Source organism: Nicotiana attenuata, chromosome 5 (genome assembly GCF_001879085.1).
Source record: "Nicotiana attenuata strain UT chromosome 5, NIATTr2, whole genome shotgun sequence".
NCBI classification, from domain to species: Eukaryota; Viridiplantae; Streptophyta; class Magnoliopsida; order Solanales; family Solanaceae; genus Nicotiana; species Nicotiana attenuata.
This window is the reverse complement of record NC_031993.1, coordinates 47,217,319-47,225,594: the sequence shown is the minus strand read 5'-3', so window position 1 is coordinate 47,225,594 and position 8,276 is coordinate 47,217,319.

The window sequence follows — 8,276 nt, the reverse complement described above, 5'->3', positions numbered from 1 at the left end:
GGGGGGGGGGAACTAATTAAACTTGCACATCGGGCTACTAAAGCCTCGTTCTCGAGCATCGATGAAGACCGGGGTCGAGGTTAGCTAGGTCGTTTTTTCTGAGTGAGGACATCGGACCTGATCCTAGCGGAGTATATGCCGTTCCCCGAGAAGTGGAACACAAAACTTAAGTAAAGTTTCATTTTTCCAAGATTTTATTTCACTCTCTTTTCCTTCTTTCTTATCGGTGTTTGGTTGTGGTGCAGCTGTTGCTCGGGTCTCGAATGCATTCCCTTGACTCAGGGAATGGGTCGAGGGCATTGTGTCTCAAAAGCCATATTCCGAGCGCACATGGCGCGAACTTCGAAGGGCTGGTAGGGGGCCCATTCTCACGCTGGGATTCCTTTCTTGAGTTGACAACACTTGGGTTTCCTTCATGCTGTTTAATCCTTACTCATTTCTCTTTTCTTTGTAGGTCTTTCCAAGGATGTCACAATGAGGCCTCCATCCAATGACGAGGATTGCCCCACCAAGTCCCCTGCTCCGAGACAGGGTGAGGAGAAGAAGAGAAAAAGGGTTCCGAGTTCTTCGAACTCGGAGAAGAAAAAATTGAGGAGGAGGCTGGTGCGCAAATCCAAAGAAAGCACCAGTGCCCGAGAGCCCCCATCGGACTCAATTCTGAGGGATGAGTCCGAAGAATAATCCTTTGAACTGGTGGCCCATGTGCGGTTGCAGTTCGAGGGACGAGGGGCCTTTGAACTAGAAAGAGACGATACTAAATTGCCTCAAATCAGGGGGGCTGATGAAGAGGCAGTGGCCGAGGCCTCCGAACCAGAGAGGGGCGAGGCCGTTTTGCCTCAAGTTAGGGAGGCCGACAAGGAGACTGCGGCGGTGCTTCTCGTGCAGAGGACAATGCCCCGAAGGACGTACTTAGATAGATCTCTCTGAGTCGCCTTCGTTTACTGATTCCATGATCAACGAGGATCAGATGCTGAGAGGACGCCCCAACGAGGGGCCCCAAGGGGTGGAAGACCCCTTTCACAACTTTTTTTATGTCTTAGACTCTGCCGCCACGGAGGACGTCACCGGGTTGTGTGACTTACCGGTACCAAGGAAGAGTCCTTCTTCGGGAACTAGCGGGCCTTCTTCAAGTTCGAAATTAGTCAACTGTTTCCCAGCTCCGAGTGCGAATCCTGACAGGAAGCGGTCGGTCATCATGTCTATTCTAGAGGATGCCCGGGTCCTCTCTGCCTGTAGGAGTTGCCAGTTATCTTCGGCGCCTGGTGACCGAAGAGGATCAAGCCAAGATGAACGACGTGGACGCGCCCTGCCTGTTCAACGAAGCACAGCAGGAGTTAAACCGGGTAACTTCGGATGCCTCTTGACGACTTCTATTATGTACTTAGGATAAGTCGTAAATAATCGTAACTTTTTTCTTTGTGTTTGTAGTCCTTGGTGCTTCATCACGAGACTTTTCTCCAATATCGGGAAGGGTTAAACCAACTCGAGGGCTCACTGGGAAGAGGGATACTTACAAACTTCTTAGCGAGCAACATGGGAGGGGGGGAGGGAGGTTAAGAAACTCCAAGCTGAGCTAGAGACGGCTCGGAAGGAGCATGCCGACCTGGTTGAGTTGGTAAGAACAGTATTTAAGGTTAGTGGCGATGAGTCAGACACTGTGGCTAACGGTTGTTGATACCCAATTTTGACCTCACATTCCTCAAATAGTATATAGACTTTTCAAATGTCATTTTTCATCCATTATTTAATTTACAAGAATTATGCAATTATTTTCTATAATTTTTTATAATTTTAAAGCATTAAAATTGATTTTCTTGCATTTTAAATTGTTCAAATATCTATTAATTACCCTTTCAAATTATTTTGTAATGATTTAATCATCTAAACTTATTATTTGTATCCACATATAAGTTTCATAATATTTTTTACCTCATTTTATACAATTATATCTGCATTATTAGCCTATTTACACAATTTTGCAATAATAGCGTATGTGCTATGCATAAGCATATTTTTTCATATTATTTGTGCCAAATAGCATTTTTATATTTTTATAGTGTTTAGTTATTATTTTTAATCATTTTATTGCACAAATAATATTTTATTATCTATTAATTATTTTTATAAATTATTTTTTAAAAACAATTTTCGTGTATTTAATTTATAGCCCAATACAAGGCTAATTCAAGACCAAAATAGGCAGCCCAGATACCCTAAAACCCTTGGCCCAATTCAATTTAGCCTAAACCAAACAACCCTCTTTAAAATGACCCGGTTGGGACCCGTTCCATGACTCGCCCCGCTTCTCCTCTTATCCTGGCCATTGATCTCAAATGATCAACGACCCACAACCTTCTCCCCTTATTTTATTACCCAAACCTCTGAAACCCTAACCCATTCCCCTTAACCCCGCCGCCCCTAAACGCTCTCAACCTCCTCTTTTCTCTTCTGAAGAACCCTAGCCGCCTCCCCTTAACTCCCTCCCAATTTTGGCAAATACTACCTCTATATTGGATGAGAATCAACTCAATCTTGGAGATTTGGACAATATCCCGTCCATATACACAAAGAGAAACTGGATTCTTCATACCAGTTTGCCGATTTTGAGTTTAAAACCCTAACTAGGGTTCAATTCCCATAACTCTACTGACTTGCATGCGGGATTTTACCTTTTTTCGTCCATGTTTACTTGATTTCTTTCCTTATTTTATGTTTAATCGGTTATTTCCCTTGTTTGTACATTCAATTACACTATATAAACCCCTCCTCAATTCCCCTCAAAAAGCAGAAGTTATCACTGCTATTATAATCTATACTTTTCTCACTTTCTCACCTTCTCTAAAATACTCGGCTCTTTGGCCGGCTAAAAGCCAAGGCCATAGTATTATCAACCTCCTCCGGTGCAAGCACTACTCGGGGCCCTTACGAGGCTCTTGTGAACTCTGAAGCATCGGAGACCTGGGGTTCTTGCTACTAAGCTCTTTACTATTCTTTTGCTCGTATAATTTTGCTACTGGTTAGTGCTTTTAACCCTTAAAATGTTAATTTTCTTTCTTTCCTTCAGCATACCTGTATGTGTTTGAATTCTATAAGCATGATTTAGTTGTGAATCCCTGATATTGCACTATTATGATAATGGTCAATACTCCTTTGTCATTCTATGATAGTTGAATGCATTATATATGAGATATTTTACTGCTTTGTTCTTAATCTGTGTTAGGCTAGTATGTATTCTTCACTATGGTCTGCACTTCTTTGTTGATTTTCTGTTTTCTTCTGGAATCATTTCCGTACCTCTAGCATCTGAATACGTTTCAGTTTTGAGCTTCAATGCGTGCCTATTTTGATATGAATCTGACTGCTGTGACTATATGTTGTTAGTTACAGAATTTTCTTCATGCCTTGTTTTGGATACTACTACAACCCTATGAAAACCTCCCTCTACTTTGAATGAATCATTTAGTGCCGAGTCTTGTGTTTAATCGACTGTTCTTTGTGTACTAGCCACAACTGTATGGAACACTGTTTTAAGGTTTACTCTAAACATGTTTCCTTGCTATCCTGATCCCCATCATCATTTAGGATTTTAGGATAGACATTCCATTTTCCCTTATGTATGTTAATGAGTAACTAATATACCCCTTTCATGTCCTAAGTTTCTGTACTACGACCTATTCTCCATCATGTTAAGTTTTCATGCATTGGCCAAACTGCACCATTGGTATGTTGATATGATATTGGAGACTTTATTAGAACTTTCATGCTAGGACTTTTTGTTATACTAGATTGACATTTGAAATCCTTCAGGTTGGTGCTCCATTCCAAATTTGTGTAGTATTGTGCACTCTTATATGTCAAACCTATAATCTTAAAAAAACTTGATTCCCCTGCCTCTTTCAAAAAATGTTTTCGGCCTAATATGCTAAGTGTTTGAACTTGTGATATCAACCATGTTCTTGAGCTTTTGCTGATTCCCTTTGCTTGTATGATCTTTGTTTAAACACCCCTGTTATGTCTGCTTCTATAATATAAGTGTACCTCTTCAAATTCTATCATTTGATCACTGTTCTCTCACCCTCATTTGTTACCTACACTATTCTGAATCTACCACCCTTGGCCGGCTGAAAGACAAGGCCACCAAAACTCTCTCTATTGACCTCCCTAGTGTGAGCACTACTCGGGGTCCATTTGAGACTCTTGTGAACTCTGACACACTAGGATTTGGGTTATTTGGTCATTCTCTATACTATTGGGACTTGAGCTGTCTCTGACACTCAGTTTCTTTCCTCACTCTATTTGCTGAATCTGCCAAACTAGGTTGTTTAAGTGACTTTGGTGTAATTCATTATCTGGGTCCTATGGTCAATTTGTGACTGTTTGGTTTGGCTTGAGTTCTTTTATGGCTTTTGAGCTGTGCTGATGGGCATAGTCCCCTATTTGGATCTAGGCATGCTATTTGCAAGAAAGAGTTTGTTGAAGGCCCAGGCAATACTGGGTAGCTCCTTTGGGCCTGCTGTTGACCTACTATTATTTCTTGTGTAATATTTATATTTACATTCTTTGGGCCTGTAATAGTTTGTAATAACAAACAACTTGGGGTGTTAGTGAAATTGTGGAAATGGGTATACTCTAATGTTTGCATGAAAGGGTAGAAAATATGCCTATAGGGTTCGTATGATCTACTTGTTGTCTTATCCAACCTACCGTATATGCTATTCAATTTCCATGTACACTAGTAGAAATCATGCCATTAGGGGAATCACACACTCACACAACTTGTTCACTATCAAAGCATGAGCTTAAGTACTTCATCTGTTCCCCGTATCTATTGCTATGTGTTACTAGACAGCACGCCTATAGGATCACTAGTGCCCAGCTAGAAATCATGCCTATAGGACTTTAACTGGTTAATTTGCTATTGTCACGACCCAAATTCCACTAAAGGTCGTGATGGCGCCGGACACCACTGTCAGGCAAGCCAACCCAAAATACTTAATTAAATTGTCGTTTTAATACTCTTGAAAACTATGACTTTTCTTCAAATTTACCAATTTAAGAAGATAATTGCTTCAAGTCAAATTAAATAATAAGCAATTAATACAAAATACTCCATAACCATACCAAAACCCGGTGTCACAAGTGCATGAGCAATTTCTAAGAAAAATCGAATAAAGTACAACAGCTGTCCGAAATACAATTGGACAGAAAATAAATAGAATCCCGAGAGAGACTATACTAGTTGCGGGTCGCCTCGAGGAAATACAACTCACCTAGTCTCCGTGTCAACCATGCTGCTACGCCTGCTAAGCCATTAGTGGCGCATGTGCCTGTGCAACAAAAATGCACAGAAGTGTAGTATGAGTACAAAAACAACGTATATTCAGTAAGTACCCCGCCTAATCTCGAAGAAGTAGAGACGAGATGGCAACTTCGACACTTACTAAAGGTCCAACAATAATATTATTAATGCGATGACTCACGGATTTATTAAGAACAACAGTAAAATATAAATGAGTCACTAAACAGGTGAAAGTTCCTTTTTATTTAAAGTCTGCGGATTCATAATCCATTAATTAACAACTATCTCAAGTCGGGATAGTAGATATTAGTATCAACAAATATCAAGGCAAGCAATACAAGCATGCGCAACTCATGCCGAGGTCGTACGGCCCGATCCAATAATATTTAAAATGTACACCGCCGAGGGTCGAGCGGCCCGAACCATAGATGCATCTATTATCCCGCTCGCGAATCATACATGCGACGCGGTCAAATATAAATAAACACGACAATCAATCAATCCTGAATTTATCAGGGAACAATTATCCAAGGAAAAACCAAATTCTCTTTAAACAATTCAAGAAAATGAAGTTTAATCTTCTTAGAAATTCATTTACCAATTCGATAGGATTTAAGAAATTCAATTGTCAATAAGATCACAGATATTCCAAGTATAGCATGCTTTTTGGGTCCTAGACTACCCGGACTTACACATATTAGTAGCTACGCATGGACTCTCGTCACCTCGTGCGTACGTAGCCCCCACAAATAGGAGCACATAGCCAATTATTTCACCTATGGGGACAATTCCCTCTTACAAGGTTAGAAAGGAGACTCACCTCGCTCCGAAGATCCATAACCAGTCTTCCACGCCCTTCTGAAAACTCAAATTGATGCACAACGCTCCAAAACTAGACAATAGTTATGAAAATCCATTAATATATGCTCAATTACTCATTACAATACAATTTATAAAAATTCCTAACCCCGATCGAAAAGTTGACAAAAACGTCCTCGGGCCCACGTGCCCGGATTTCCAAAATTTTCGAAGAATAAGTTTACCCATAGCCTCACGAACTCAAATATATAATTTTCTCTTAATTCCATACCCAAAATCGTGGTCAAATTCCAAGAATATAAATTTCTTGGTCTTTCTACCAAAACCCTAAATTTCTACCAATCTACATGCTAAAATTCATACATAATCGATATATTTAACTCAAGATGGATGGGATTAGCTTACCTTATCATTGATGATGAAAATCCCCTCTTGAAACTCTCCAAGAATCGCCCAAGCCAAGAAAATATGAGAGAAAATGGCCAAATCCCGATTTTAAAAGAACTATTCTGCCTCCAGCATTTCCGCACCTGCGGTCCCTTGACCGCTTCTGCGGTTCCGCAGGTGCGAGCCGACCTACCGCTTCTGCGGTTTCCTCCAGGCTCCCCTTTTCCGCTTCTGCGCCTCGTCCACCGCTGGTGCGGTCCCGCTTCTGTGGCTCCATGACCGCATCTGCGGTCTCTTTATTTCTGGCCAAAATCGCATCTGCGGCTCTCCTGGCCGCTTCTGCGGCTCCGCACCTGCGGCCCATATTTCGCAGGTGCGGTTATATCAGCAACCAGCAACTTTAGCCCTTTCAAAAATCCCATTCTCGATCCGTTAACCACCCGGAATCCACCCGAGGCCCCCGGGACCCCAACCAATCATACCAAGCAATCCCAAAACACATTACGGACTTGCTCGAGGCCTCAAATCATATCAAACAATGCTAAAACCCCGAATCGACCCCCAATCCAAGCTTTATGAACTTTAAAATTTCGGACTTCTACTTTCGATGTTTAAACCTATCAAATCACGTCTGATTGACTTCAAATTTTGCACGCAAGTCATATTCGACATTACGGACCTACTCCAACTTTCGGAATCCGATTTTGACCCCGATATCAAAAAGTTCACTTCCGGTCAAACTTCTCAAAAACCTTCAAATTTCTATCTTTAGCCAAATGACTCCAAAATGACCCACGGACCTCCGAATTCACTTCCGATCGCGCTCCCAACTCCAGAATCACCATACGGAGCTACTCCCAAACTCGGATTCCCAAACGGATGTCGATAACATTGAAATGCACTTCAACCCAAACTTATGAAATTTCTTCCAAAATGCTAACTTCCAAAATAGGCGCCAAAACGCTCCCGGGTCATCCAAAACCCGATCTGGGCATACGCCAAGTCCGAAATCATCATACGAACCTGCTGGAGCCTTCAAATCCCAATTCCGATGTCGTTTACTCAAAAATCCAATCCTAGTTGATTCTTTCAACTTATAGCTTCCAAAATAAAAATTCTCCTTCCGAATCAACCCCGAACTTCCCGAAATTCAATTCTGACCACGCGTACAAGTCATAATACCTGAAATGGAGCTGCCCATGGCCTCGAACTGTTGAACGGCGCGCTAGGTCTCAAAACGACCGGTCGGGTCGTTACGTCCTCTCCCACTTAAACATACGTTCGTCCTCGAACGTGCTAGAGGCTGTGCTGGGGTTGTCTTAATTCACTGTTTAACCCCTCCAGCACCTACCCGTGCTACCACAACTCAGCTGGGCGCCCTAGCTCGGTCAATCTGAAGATATCCTTTTTCACTTAAGCAAATAAGCCTTAGAGCCCAATTCCATCATCCGGAATTCTCTGTCAGGCTTGTTCCAACATACGCTCACCGTATCAATAACTATACGCAGCACCAAAACATGACTGCATATCTTAGCTGAATTCACACCTTGCTCCACTTTACTCACAGGCCCACAATAGCATTCTCTGATCGAATAAATCCAAATTCCACGAATCCGATGCTCCCATTGCACCTCATGACCTACATAGGTCTTGCTCTAACTCTTACAATACCGCCACGACGGAAGAGGTGCGTAGAAATTCATAACCAATTGCCGAACCAACAAATCATTGGGTCTATACTCCTGTCAGGAACCATCACCTCATCTTGAAC